The sequence below is a fragment of the Diorhabda sublineata genome, chromosome 7, assembly GCF_026230105.1.
Source record: "Diorhabda sublineata isolate icDioSubl1.1 chromosome 7, icDioSubl1.1, whole genome shotgun sequence".
Lineage (NCBI taxonomy): Eukaryota > Metazoa > Arthropoda > Insecta > Coleoptera > Chrysomelidae > Diorhabda > Diorhabda sublineata.
In genome coordinates, this window is record NC_079480.1 from 11,640,825 (window position 1) to 11,656,056 (window position 15,232).

Sequence of the window (15,232 nt, forward strand, 5' to 3'; positions counted from 1 at the left end):
TACATTGAATTAAATCTTCAAACTATCATTAAATATATTTTTTTATTTTATAAATTATGAAAAACAACCGACAATTCTTTATGAAAAACATCAAATTATTCATTTTTGAGAGTTGTTTGTTATAGAAATGTCCAATTTGATATTAATAGTTGAGTCCGTCCAAGATTGATTAGTAAAAAAATTCCTACGTGTTCAATTTCAGTTTCTATTTAATAGTGGCACCCACCATCGATATATTACAAATAAAACTACATAGATACACTGATTTGGTTGAAAATTTATCTCTCTGAATAATTACACTGGTCGACAAAAAAATGTTTTTGTAGTAACACAAGAATGAATAAATAGCCTATTGTGATAATTGTGATTTCCAGTTTTATAATATCTTGGTGGAACCTTTCACCCTGCTCATCACTGACAGCTCTCAAATTTTCGGGAAAAAATGTCAGATAACCCCTAATCGCGTGTTAAATCATTTAACTCACTTTGAACCATCAAATGTGGCTCGCCGGAACTGGTAGGGTTGGAGCATTGTTCTTCGGAGCTTCCTGATGACCATTGTCTCCAGTATCAATATTTTGCGGATCTAAAAGCGCAATCGGTACTGGTAATTCTTCGTTATGGGGAAGAATAACCTCCAGTCTTTGTTAGACAAAAATAGCAGTCGTCAAAATGGTTAGTAGGCTGCCGCTATACCATTGGAATTATCCCCATTGCACTAATGACACGCTACAACTAACACAGCACATGTGGGGGGCCCACTGCTTGTCTTGGTCTCCAATTAAAGTACCAAACTATTTGAAATGGGCTTTTTTCACATTTTCAACAGAATACTAATTTTTAATGTTATTTTTCGGCCAGAAAATTTACCAATATTAACCGCCCCTTTATAAAATTACCCACCAGCTAATGTAAACAGGGATAATTAAGCTATTGAAAAGTGGTATGTGTTAAGTGCTTAATAAATATTTTTTCTATTATTCGACGGGTATTTCTATTTTAAAAATGAAGGTCTCGCCTGTGTTACGAAAATCTTGTTGGCCAGTGTTATTTTTATTTCATTCTTTTAATTTTGCTGGTTGTTTAATTATAATGAGAATATAGTCTGAATTGAAAACAAATATGTCTTGTTATTCAAAACCTTGCATGTCTGGCTATGAAGTTTATAATTATATTTTTTAGTAGAAACCATTGTAAACAAGTCATAACCAACTGTAATTATTGGTTTATCAAAGATCAGTTCACATAATTGGGTTAATTAGGCCAAAAAAATGGAAAATTAATAATAAAATTATTTGATACATTGCTTCGTTTTCGAGATATCGATACTTAAAGTTATAATCAAACGTTAGTTCAAAATTCGCTGTATTGAACAGATGGCGTTCAATACTTCGTTCCAAATCAATATTTTATTACTTCAAATTTTTCAGATTTTTTATTTAATTTTTATATTATTTACCCTGATACTGAAACCCCCCATAAGAAAAAAAAAATAATAAAATAAAACCAAAATAATCCTCACGAGAAAAAAATTTTTTTAGACAATTTTGGCCTTAAAAAATTCTCGATTTTTGAACTTTTTACACTCAAAGTGGACCACGTGAGGGTTAGGTTAGGTCGATATATACAAATATTAAATGAAAATAAATTTTTCCAACTTCAAGTATCGATATCTCGAAAACGAAGCGAGAAAAATTCTATTCTTCATTTTCGATTTATATTGTGTCGATTTACAAAATGGCATAGTCAAATCCAAGCATAGGTTAGTGTAAGTAAAGTAAGTAAAGTGTAAGTGCCATACAGGTTTTTCATCCCTCCTGTAAAAGTCAAAACTGACTAAGGAGGTTCTGAAAGTAAGCTGATGATATAGAAAATATATAGTGTAATAAAAAAAACGAAGTATTTTTTCAATTTAACTAATTCTTGCTCCACTGCCGCAAGCAAGTCTTAACTCGTCTGTGTAGCAAAACATTTCAAAATTCTATTACTACACAACGCGTTATTTCAAATGTCAAATCATTGATGGTCAAAAATGATAAAGTCAAATGCCGATCAAAACAAAATCAAAATGTAAATGTTTTGCAACATGTCCACTTATTTATCAATTTAATTCGCATTGTAGAAACGGTCCACTTGAAAAATATATAAACCTGGAAACCAGGTAAAACCACACACAGACTATACGAAAACATGTAGATTTTACATGTAGAATGTGACAGGTAAAAAATATTCAACCTAAATTTTAAGGTGCTTCATGGTTTGGATAATGATGTATGCCATGTATTTATAATAATTATCGATATTGAAATAACATTATTACATGGTATTTAACATAGTATCGACATTCTTTATAGGACTAAATAAATTATTATATAGTTACTTACCTACCCATTTTTAAACAAGTTAAATCAACTAGACGTCAACACTACAGATATATATCTACCACCTACAAAATATAAACACAACCGTAGACACTAAATTTCGATCAACAAAGTCTTAAAACATCATACCGGTCCAAACAAACGACTAAGAATGACTAAACCAAGATACAAACCGAAGCGAACTGAATACTGAATCACCGATCCGAAGAATTACGCCAAACAGTGTTGCCACTAGTGATTATAAATCTCCTTATATAAAGTTATTTAATTTTATGGTTGTTGAACGGGATTTAAACTGTCAATATTCTGTCAAATTATATTCATTTTTGTAATTCGCTAAAGCCAACAATTCAATTTTGGAAATGTTCGAAACCTACTTATATTATAAAGAGACAACAACAAACTTTCCTTGACAAACTATTATACTTTAAGGCTGCTTGACTTGATGCAATACAACGTGCAATACAATGCAAGACGCAACATTTCTTGATCAAAAGCATGCAGATCAGCTGACTTTCGTCAAATTTAGCTTCGTTATTTTCATTGCCAAGCTATGTATAAAATATTAGTAAAATTTGAGGTTAGGAATTACTGTTTACAGTGACTTGCATGCAATTTCTTGCATGTCAAGCAGCCTATAAGGTTAAGAATGATACGTGTTGAGATTTATTTCATTTTTATTTTTTTGGAAAAATTTAAAACTCCACTTCTTTGATTGAAAAATTTACTAAATTTATTCAAAATAAGAAAACTCCCGCATAAATGCAAACGGTGTAGCTACCGCCATCTATCGAAAATTTTGGGAAACTTTTTAGACATAAGAAAATTAAAACCTTTTGGACTTCAATAATTATTTATGATTCAGAAAGTTTCATAAAAGAGCCCAACTGTATGTCTTTAGGAACTGTTTTACAAAAAACTGTGATTTGTCATTACGTCCCGTTTCAAGAATAATATCGGTTTCTAATATTTACTTATACAAAAAGAAAGACTTGATATTTGAAGTATAGCTTATCGTATTCTCAACATTGTCTTTGGTTTCAAATTTTTCTCCCACTCAAGAATTTCGGCATGGATCTGGATAATTAGGATCCGTCGGTTTCGGACCGAATGCTGGAAGTGGTATGAGTTCAATACCATCACAAATTTAAATTGAGTCTTTGAAATTTTTATATATGAAAACCGACGTTATTTATAAGACACTAACGAAATATAATTTGCAAATGTAAATCTCCATTTGACAAATGGTATAATTTCCTAATAGTTAACTAATATCGGTGTAATATGGCAACGCCGATGATAAGACCGCCGGTAAGCTAAATGATTTGGATTATCGAATTCCGCATGGACACAAAACGTGTAGTTATCTCCCCACCACACTAGTAGTTCGCAAGAGCTGTTACATTTATATAAAGCGGTCAATAATAGAATATGTATTTGTTTATATAAAAGTTATGGGGAATTTGCCGCTTTTATAAGATGTGGTACTTAGTATTTGGCCAATGGAAACGCCGACAAAGAGTATAGTGGGAACGAAGGCGGGTCGAACATGTGATATGTTCTGATAATTTTTTTAATGAGTCTTAATATGGAGATATATTTATTACGTTTTAATTAAAGAGAAAAGTTCAACTAATCATAAAAAAAACTGAGGAACATAACCTACCTGATTTTATCAAGAATATTTTAATTTTTTTCGATGAAAATGTTGATGACCATTTGAGGTAATTGAAATTAAAAAAAAAAAAAAAATAGAAGAATACGCCGATCGAAAAATTATTTACGTAACTTATTATGAAAAAACATTGAAAGTGAATGGTGTATAACTGTACATTCACCCATACGGGGGTTGTATGAAATTTTCCGAAATAACAAAGAAACATTTTGAAGTCTAGCGATCTTTAATAAGTTTTGCTGGAGCTTATGACGCAGCTGGCAAGTATAGGGCATAGCACATTCGAAAATCGTGAATTATATGCTGATATTTCTTCCATTTTTGCTGGCATCAAAAAAATTGTACACATCAAAATACTGTATTTAAAAAAAATTTAACCTTCAATTCAAATTTTACAATAAAAACTTTGGAAATTATTCATGTAAGCAGCAAGTTTAATCAAAACAACGAAATGAAGTTTCTAAAAAAGTTGATGCTTTCCAATTTTGCAAATTCAAAATGTCGGCCGCGTAAACCGACTTGTTTATCCAAAGAACGGCATTTTTAAAATGCCTACTATGTCTACTAGGTCTCGTACTTGCAATTGACGATCATCCATTACCGCTTTCTGAATTTTCTTCTGCATTCCTGGAGTCGCCACCTCATTTGGTCAACCACTGCCTTGCTGGTCTTTGCAGGCGTACAGCCTCGTTTAAACTCAGCTCCCTAATATTTTACTGTTGATAACGAAGGAGCAGTCGGATTTTATATTACTTGGACTGAGGCCTTTCAAATCAAAGTATTTTATCACATAACGTTGAGCAATTTTTCCCATGTTTACAAATCCACTGAAAATGTTCACTATCGATGGCTGCCAAACAAATACTAAATAATTTTGAAACATTTGCTGTATATATTGTGCACTTTTCAATATAGTGTTTTTTTTTCAAGCAGCTACCACCATCTCTAGGTCACGCCAGATACTTCTGGAACCATACTCGTACTGTCACCAGAAAATATTGTTTATAAAATAATAGCTAGTGAAAAAGTAATTTCATATGGTGACGAAGATAATAAATCAAAAATAGAAAGTCAGTTTACGTGGCTACCATTTTGAATTATCAATTAGAAAATACCAAATGTTTCTCTATATGACCGTAAGTTATAAATTTCATTTTGTTAAACAACTATTTTCGTAAAATTAGAGATAGAAAAAACTTTCTTTGAAATGTACTTATATAATGTTATGGGGCATAAGATTTCCCATAAATTTCACGCATTTAAGATGCTAGTAAATCTTTTTATTTATTTATAAGTATGTTAAGCTTTGTAAGTTTCTACAAAATTACTCTTGATCACATTTTTAAGCTTTAAGAATGTGAGAATAGCACGAGCTTCAAAAATTTGTTTAGACCGTGAGAAATTTCCTATCTTTTTCAATGAACCACCCTTTTATTTATGTACTACCTAATTCGTGACAGGTAAAATGATGGGACCGATTTCTTTTTCTATCATTTGTGAGAATTTCGGCTTCTTTAAATTTGTTAATCTCATGCAGTACTATTGGACACGTTTTCTAACCCAGCACGACCATCGTAAGCCTATAATACAATAAAAGATTATTCTGATATGGAAAAGGAATATTTCGTGAGTTTATGGAATAATAAACATTATGAGGGTTGTGGAATACTTTTGGATTTTGTCACGTTTTTCGAGTCTATTGTAAATATTTGAGACAAATGTGAAAAGTAACACAAATTCAATTCGATGTACTTTATTTATTGAGGTATATTAAAAAAAAATGCAAATCCTATGAAAGAAGCTAAACTTAGGTAGAAAGTTATTATTGAAACACGTACCGGATACTTCTAGAAATTATTTCGTTTACCGCCCACTTTGAAAATTAATTATTTTCTAGGGACCTATAAGTATTTCAAAATTAGGCCAGGAACCATCCGATTTCTCGTCGACTTTTGATAATAAAAGTCGATTTTCTTGGAAATTGGTATGAAGGTAATATTTATAACCTTCTTCAAAATCTATACTGTGCCGAAAATTTATATAAAAATGAAATAAGTTGGTACTTTTAGAGTTATTAACCATTGAAACTGCTCATTTTTCATTGAAAAAACGCGCATTTTTTACCGTTTTTCTTAAAAAATTTGAAAAGTTTTCATTTTATCAACAAAATAATTAGGAACAAAATGTAGCTAATAAAAAAACAAAGCGATTAGTTTTTTAAGGACTTCTGTAAATTCAATAATAGTAGAAGTATTGAAATTGAAAACCTTTAACCTCAAATAACTTGAAATTGATGAAATTTTTGAAAAAAAATCAAGAGATCTTTTTCAAAGCACTTAAAAAAACCTTTGAGGTGAGCACTGTCAAAAATCTTTTACATGAGATTTGACTATAATAACAAAAATAAAGTTTCTTCTTTTTCTTTTTTAAAAGAATTTAATAATTATACCCTCGCCATTACCACCCTAATTGAAATTAGTCGTAATCCACTTGCAATTAACTTTATTTATGTATTATTGATATTATCATTGTGATTTTACCGGTTTTGAAAGCTTATTTTAGACAAGATAATTGATTAAATTGAACATTGCATTCCCATAATCTTGAAAAAAAAAATGAATTTTTCCTAAATAAACTATTGTAGGGTTTTTCTTTCCAAAAATTTCGAGCTTCTTCAAATCTATGTATCATGAAAATTGAAGGAGATACATTAGTTCAAAGTGTGCATTCGCGTACCAAATGTGTCTTGTACAACCCTTTTTAGCTGCACCCTTTTCGAAAGCAGGGGTTGAAAAAAGTTTTAATTGATATGACGTTGAAGTACTTGAAATCCCCTACAAAATTCTTTTTTAAAAATGTTTTTATCTTGAAAATTGAGCTAATTATTGTCAAAAACCCACTGCTCTTTTTTTTAAATTTCGGAGCACGTACTTTTGAGCATTGGAGAAAGAGAAACGTGGAGCGTACAATTGAGCAACAGCTGTCATGAACGAGAGAAGAACAAAATTATTTTTTATCTTATTTTCTAAATAAAAATTTTTATTGATTTCGAAAATACTTCTAATTTTATTTTTTATTATTTCTGAAAAAAAATTTGAACGCAATTTGGAAATTGTTGGTCATTGAAGGTGGGTTTCATAAGGGTTGAAATATTTAAATAGCAACATTTCTGAAAAAATACTAACGAAATATTTTCAATTTAATATAAACGCACTTTTGAAAAATTTTTAATTATTAAAGAGATTATTTTTTAGCTTAGGGGGATGATTTGGAGGAGTTGCATGAATCTGATTGATCATAAACGTGTTTGAGAATGTCAACGAATAATACATTTAAACTTGATTTTACCCGAAACGTGCATAAAATCTGAGATTTTCATTTTTTTTGCAAAAAGGGGTAGTTTACACCCCCCAAAATATAAAAAACCCAGTTCGGTACAGGGAAGATTTCGTAGAAGAGGGTAAGTAGATCTTGATTTCAGATTTTCATGAAATTCGAGATTATAATGAGTCTTTAAAAAAAGCTTTCAATATTACTACCCTAAGAGGGGTTGCATGAGACCGATTAATCAAAAAATTGTTTGAGAATATCAACAGTTCTACGAATAATTCATTTGAACCGTATATTACTCAAGAATATCTTTCATACAATTAAAATAATTAATATAGATATTGATAACATAGCTCTACAAAAAAAAACTTTTTTATAAAATGACGTGACATTTTTAATTCAAGCTAAATTGATTAATAATACTTTCATACCGAAAAGAAAAGAAAACTTTTGGTACTAGTGTTAAAAGTAATAATTTTATAGAAAATAAGATTTTTTTAAATTATTTATTCATTCATTTACCGTGAAATATATTTAATCAAGGTTAATTTGTGAAACATTAATTAGGAGATTCGGAATATTTTTCATTAGGTTGACCCTATTAAAAATAAACCAAATTTTTTTCAGGCTTTCCTAGTCATGTTCATGCAAGGATCTATGGATCTCCTTGCTAAAATAAAGACAACTGCTTATTAGGTTATCCTAAGACGAAGTCTACACTAGAATCACATCAGTATTACCACATATAAAATAAATAATTTTTATCAGGTTTTTCTGATCCTGTCTATATAAAAAACCGCTCAGTTTCATGTGCATATAAGGAACCACACAGGACCCCTATAGTGGAAAGAAAAATATTTCCAATTAGGTTATCCTGACGAGGTTCACACTAGTATCACATTAAGTCGATCCTCTTAGAAATAAATTAATTTTTCTCCAGGCTATCCTGATCATGTCCATGCAAGGAATCTCTAAGGATCGTTTTACTAAAACAAAGACATTTTCTTATCAGGCTATCCTTACGAGGTCCGTACTAGTATCACATTAAGTCAATCCTATTGAAAATAAATTATCTATCATGAGGACTTCCTGATCATGTCCAAACAAGGAACCTCTGAGATTTATCTTACTGGAAAAATCTTTTCGAATATTTCTATCATCAAATTGCTAATTTTAAAGCATATAATTGGAACCTCCTATGAATTTCAATACAACAGTTTTCTCATTTTAGTGAAAAACAATAGGAGCTCTTCCACTGAGACTTAGAAGTGGTGGATGACTGGTATCGTCAGAAGATACGGAAGAAGATATAATAACAAACGAAGATAATAGCATTGGAAGGAGGAAACATATCAAAGAGATCTTTTAGAGGGAAATTATGTAAACGAGGTAGAAAACAAGGATACTAAAGGACAAATAGAAGTAGTAGAAACTCAAACAACAAAAGATAAAATAAGATGTGGAAAAGAGAGCCCACGTAATGGCTCCAACAAGCCTTAAAACTGAAAAGGTAGAAAGGCATTAGGATTAAGTAAGTACACTCATCATTCTTAAATACGAATTGTAGCAAAATTTACGCAAATATTTTCGTGTATTTTACATGAAATGTTGTTTGTAATATTTTTTTTAATAAAACTTCCTTTTCATTTTTATATTCCTTGAAGTGGATCAAGCGTATCCAAGTATAGGTATTACCTTAGTTATTCTATACATGTTTTCTTAACAAACGCGCATTCTTTGTAATCAATTCTATCTAGATACGCATATTGAATATTTAAACTTTCAAATAAAAAGCGACCTGACATTTTGTTTAGTAAATCAGTTCTCTGAAATATTTATGATTTTTTGTGGCATTTTTTATGAGACTAAATTCATAATTTACAGTGAGATATTTCGTATTTTTAGAATGTACACACAAGTATGGAATAAAATTGAAGAAAGAAACATTTGTTCAAAACAAACTTTTATTATTATGTTAATAAAATGATCTAAAAAGTAAAAATAAACTAACTTTAATAATAAATATAACACTTTATAAGTTCCTTGTAACCTTATTGCCTTAATAGCACGCAATTAACTTAATCCTTTCCGATATACTTGATAGCACATTTTAGGAAGAACCTACATACTTACATCATTGTGCCTTTCATACTGCTTTATGACACCCCTTCCTATTCTTCACTAAAACGAAACAAAACAAGATGATAGATCGGGACAGACAAGCGAGCCAATTTGGAACGCCTAGATCTCAGCGGAGCTTCGCTGCTCCTAGAGATTCGGTACGCTATCTCTTCGCAATTCCCGACCTTAAGATTCATGCCCATAGTTCACTATTATCTAATATTTTTCACTATAGTGTCTTAATTCGTAACAAACCACAAGGCATTATCACACATACCATCTTAGACTGGAAACTTTTTTGGAATTTTTGGAATTGGAAATTTTTATTTTTTATTGATAGTTTTGACTTATGCCCAATAAACCAATAGTTTTTTGGAATACCAAACCTAGTTGTTTCCGTTTAGATCATATGTGAGTTCTCCAAGTTAAAGTCTTGTCCAGATGCATACCGGTTTGTCAAAACAAAAGGAATTATAGTCTAATTTATTGAATAAGTGAATATTAAAATTCTGAAGCATTCGTAATCCATAGGCGCATCACATAGTTATAAAATTTTTTCATAACTTTTCTAAAACGTTTCACAAGGTATGAAGAACATTGTGTCAAGCTGGTTATATAAGTATAAACCGATTCTTTGAACATTGGAAAATAAACTTGAAATTACATCTTTTTCTTCAAACACGCGTTCTTTGTCTGCACTTTGATTTCTTTCCGGATTCACTAAGAATACGTAAACTAGTGAATTTCACTATTTTTTCTAGCGCATGGATATTATGAGCGCTATGTTGCCAGCTCTAATTCCCCTAGCTTCTCAAATATATACAGTGGCTATTATATTGAGCGGGACATTTTAAAATGTTGAATGATTCTTAAGATAATCATAATCTACAGTACCGTTGTAGAAATATGGCACAATCACTAGGCAAACCTTTTTTCTAGCTCCTATTTTGATCAGGAGTTTTTACTGTCTACGAATTGTTTGTGGAGTTCCAACAATGACTTCTAAGCACAATTTAACGATGACAGCACGTGTTCTCACGTGAATAGATGGTAAATTGTTTGCACCTTAAACAACACGTTTTAATAATACTTCAGCTTTATTTATGATAGAACATAATTATTCTTCTAGGCAGGTGTTTTCCACTTGGATTCAAACCACTGCCAATGGCGTGTTTGCGTAACGGAACCGAAGTCGGCTCGTGCCGGAAACGCTCTCTTTCGTTTGCCGCTCTGTCGGCTATATCAACCGTAGGGAGGGAAATTACAGTGTCCTTTTGTTTAACCATCGATCCAAAGCCCAACGCCAATGTTGTCTTTGTTTGCAACGGAGCAGGTGGACTTTTATAACTACCTTATTTATCTATTAAATATAAATTGTTGTGTAGTCGAAATTAGAATGATGGTGATGCTTCCAACACAGCAGCGTTTATCTGTGTAAATATAAACAACTGTAATTTGGAATTAATTCAATAGTTTTTCCGAAAAATCCTCACACTCGTTAATTTTTATATTCAATAATACGAGGATTGCTACTCAAGTTTTGAGTTATGAAAACACTGTTGTGAATATGTCTTTTATGTGATAACTTTCTATGACTTTTGACATGAATTACACCAACATCAGTGCATCGCAAAAGATCGTGACATGCGACGAATCATGGATCTATGCATATAAACCCAAAACTAAACAACAATCGACTGTATGGGTCTTTCAAGACGAGCCAAATACTACAAAAGTTGTTTACGCACGAAGCAAATGGTTGCCTGTTTTCTCGGAATAACTGGACATGTCACAACCGTTCCATTAGAGCATCCTAGAACGGTCAATTATAAGTGGTACACCATCAAGATGTGTTCGTAAAAATCACGGAAACCAATCTCTTGTTCTTACTTGGTTGATACATTCAGAAGATCTACTCTCGTTATAGTTTCCCTGAAGATATTTGCCTGTCTCAGCCTCTGTAGGTTGTCCCAATAATTGGTTTTGCTTCTATTTACCTTCTTTTCCAGTTCTTTTTCCATTGTTCTGGGGCTGGTCTGCCCCCGCTTTAGCAAGCTTATCAGCTATTTAATTTCCCTTCGCTTCAGTGTGCCCGGAATCCATTGTAGGGTAATTTTAATTTTATTTCCTAGCTCGTTCAATTTTTCTAGGCAATCCAGAAAGTTTGGATTTTATGATATTGGAGCTTGGAGCTCTAATGGCTGGTTTACTATCAGACAGGAAGATGATCTTCTGTTTGCGATAGTTCCTCTCTAGATTCAACTGAATACAATTTGCAATTGCAAAAATTTTTGTTTGAAAAATGCTTGGTGCGCTGCCCAGGCTTTCAAAGTGTTCCATTCTGGGCCCATACGCTTCCGCATTCCAGTTCTATCTGCTGCTTTTGATCCATCCGTATACCATTTAATGGAATTTCTGTTCATTTCTGGTATGGTATTTTAATCCCGCTTTTACAGTTTATTATTGAGGTGTAATTTTTCTCAAAGCTAAAATTTTTCGATGTAACATCCTATAGTATGTCCCAGGGTTGCTCATTATTTAGGAACGGGTTTTCTTTGTCCGTCTCTAAACATTCTAAGTGATATATTCTCTACCACGCTTTCCAGTACTATGTAGATAGGTGGGAGATTTAGAATCATTACTAGTGCTGCTGTTGAGCAAGTTTCCTGGCCCCAGTTGCACATGAGTCTTTGTACCTTTGAAAGATTATTCCTCCTAGTAATCAGACTAGTTCCTGTACCCCATATGTGATGATTGGTGTCACAATTGCCATGTACAGCGACTTTAGGATCTTTGGGTCACAACCCCAATTCTTTCCTGCAAAGTTTCTGCACACCCTCAGAGGTTTTGTGGCTTTGGTGAAGATTATGTGTGAAGTATCATTATAAAGAAAGAGAAATTTTTCAATTGGTTTTACAGCCACGATACTGTTCGTAAGGCCTGGCTAAATGATAATTGGAAATGCCCATTCCAGGGCTAAACGCTTACGCATATTACATTGCAAAGGATAACAAGGTTGGGTGGATGATGCATTATTTTTATGCTCCAAGCCTATTAAGAATAGATTTTTAGATTACCATTAAGTTATTGAAGGGACCTATTATCGGATTATAGGTGAAACTTTTTAGAAAGAGATTTTTAGAATTAAAATGAAACAAAATTTCTAGCCTTCATTGGGAAATAGCTAATTATTGAACCAAATCTTTTAATACGGCTGTTTAATCATTAATTCACAAGGCTTTGGGCCTGTAAAAACCTTTTTCTGTGGTTCTGTTGAGCTGTTTTATTAGTTTTATTAGTCTCTGGGGCTTGGAAATAGAATATAGGTGGAGTTAATCGAACCGCATTGGGAATTCACTATATAGTGACGTCATTCGCAGCTGATTGTAATGTCTGTTTTTGATTACATGACAAAATTGTTGGGCTTAATGAATATCTTATATCTGATATTTTGTTGTTTGGGAAGCATACCAAATGTGAACATTTGTTCTGAATTTATAGCAGTTCCCCTAAACTAACCTAACCTAACCCAACCTAACCTTACCAATCTAAGTTTTCTTTTTTTTATTCCCATATTTTTTTCATAAATCCGCCAAAAAACGAGAGGATCGCGAAAGTATAAAATTACCATAAAGCTAAAACAAACATTCTTCCGAATGACAACTTATCAGAGGTACTTAGATAAATCAAAAATTTCATGTGTTATATAGTCCTATAGAATAATTTCTTACAAGCATACAAAAAATATATTAGATATCATAGTTGAAGAAGGTCATTTTTGTTAACTACTCTGTAGTAATCAAATATTTTTGATAACTGACTTTGGTCTGAATGTTCTGGTGTTTCTTTAAAAAAATTATTCAGTTCCTCTAGCGTAAAGGTCCTTGCTTTTTCAATTGATAGCCTTCGGATTGGTATTTTAGGAAAACTTGCAGCTTCAAATAAGTTTCCAATCATGGATGTTATAGTGAATATTGAGAATGCTTTTAGCATCTAGTAAACAAGATTGTGAGAACTTGCATTTCTTTTTTAATTAAAAAAACTACCTGAGTAATTTATTTTCAGAATAAGAAGTAGATTTTTAAGTTGATTGCCAACCCATGAACTTTCTCTTTGATTCTGGAGGTACCAGGTACTTGTACTAGGTAAAGCACTTGAATAAATCGTAGTTTTCATTTTATATGTGAAACTAACAAAGCTTAAGATAGAAATTTACATAATACCCCACCTACTTGCGCCAGAATTATGCATTTAGATTTGATTTTTACGTAACTTCAAGCTTTGATGATTTAATAACATTACTCCATAGAATTGTCAATAATATTCTATTGACAAAAGTAAGAAGTGTCAATATTCTTCATAGTAACGTATATAATATATAATAGTTGTAGATAAAATATTATTTTCCGATATTCTGAGTCAGATTCATGGATATTTGACGATATCTACATTTAAATAAGTTACTCTCGATAAACTACAAAGTTCCATTAGTTCCTTTGTCTCAACTACTCTTTATAATAAAATTTTGAACTGTCATATGTTTTTGATTTAGCCATGTCGAACGTGTTGCCCTTTTTACAAATTATAGTTATCCATTGAAGTATTTGGCTCTTATAAAATTAGTCAAAGTTAGTGTGGTACTGCACCCAATCTTGTAATGATGATACTAATGTCAATGAGTATACGTCACGAGCCCAGATTATTATTTTCGAATTTGTACATCTATACAGAAACTAAGTAAGCTTCTTGTCTATTTTTATAAAAATGTTTAACAACTTTCGAAATATTTCAATCAATCGTTTAAAGGACTATCACTAATGTATGTATATGTTTTAATTTATGACCTACCTTTTATATATACCTCCTACATCATCTTACTAGCTATTTAAGCAACAATATTCTCGAGAATTAACTGCATCCGTTATAAGAAATAGTCTACAGGTAAATATTTAAAATCAATGAAAAACCGCCGCTCAAATCCAAAGAATACCCAAATCCAATTTCAAAAATTACATTAAAATGGTTTCTAGGTAATTCTGTAACATGTCATTCAAAGGCAATAAATATTTTCGTACAAAAACATCGAATTTTAATACTTTTCAATGCCACACAAGTTATAACATTTATATCTCAAACCGTATGGGGAGCAGTCGTTGAAACTGCCTGTGATGATTTTGTTGGGCTTGGTCAAAGGAACACACACACGATCGCCCACTCACAATTTTATATATTCATTGTCTCTCTGATTGTATTTTGTGAGTCATATATAGTGTCTCGGCCTCGACCAAGACCCTGATCCGTGAGAAAAGCATCTAAGTCAATGTTCTGGGGTGCTATTTTCGTATCTGGTTTTCAACATTTAAATAAATAGAAATAGTCAGCGCACTACTATAACCGAATGGCGTTATCGAAATTTTAGTTAACGATGGTATCTTAATTCGAATGATCTTATTTACGTTGTTGTCAGATCTATAATTAACTTTCCACATAGGTGAAAATAATGACAACAATGATAATAGACTGTTGATTCGAGGAAAAACTAATTTAGATTCTAATTCTTATTAGTTGCGTATAAGTCGAAAATAAATGTATAATGATTGATAATTCATATCCTAAACAAAATCTAATCTTCCTTGTAGTCAAAAATAATGTAGAATTATGCCACATTCAATAGCGTCCCATTGTTCAAATATGCAAGTTTAGTATTATAATAGAGAATTGTGTT

At 31.7% G+C, this 15,232-nt stretch overlaps 1 protein-coding gene across 3 annotated transcripts in view; it reads right to left on the reverse strand.

Moving 5' to 3' along the window:
• LOC130447035 (protein rhomboid) overlaps nt 1-2,565 on the reverse strand; it is an 82,817-nt gene extending 80,252 nt beyond the window's left edge. The window contains exon 1 of one of the 3 annotated variants that reach the window (XM_056783646.1): nt 2,385-2,559. The gene's annotated coding sequence lies outside the window, so the exon portion shown is untranslated. Of the gene's footprint in view, nt 1-2,384 lie in introns of all 3 variants that reach the window. The other 2 variants (XM_056783645.1, XM_056783644.1) reach the window with 2 other exon arrangements.
• Nucleotides 2,566-15,232: the final 12,667 nt, after the last annotated feature.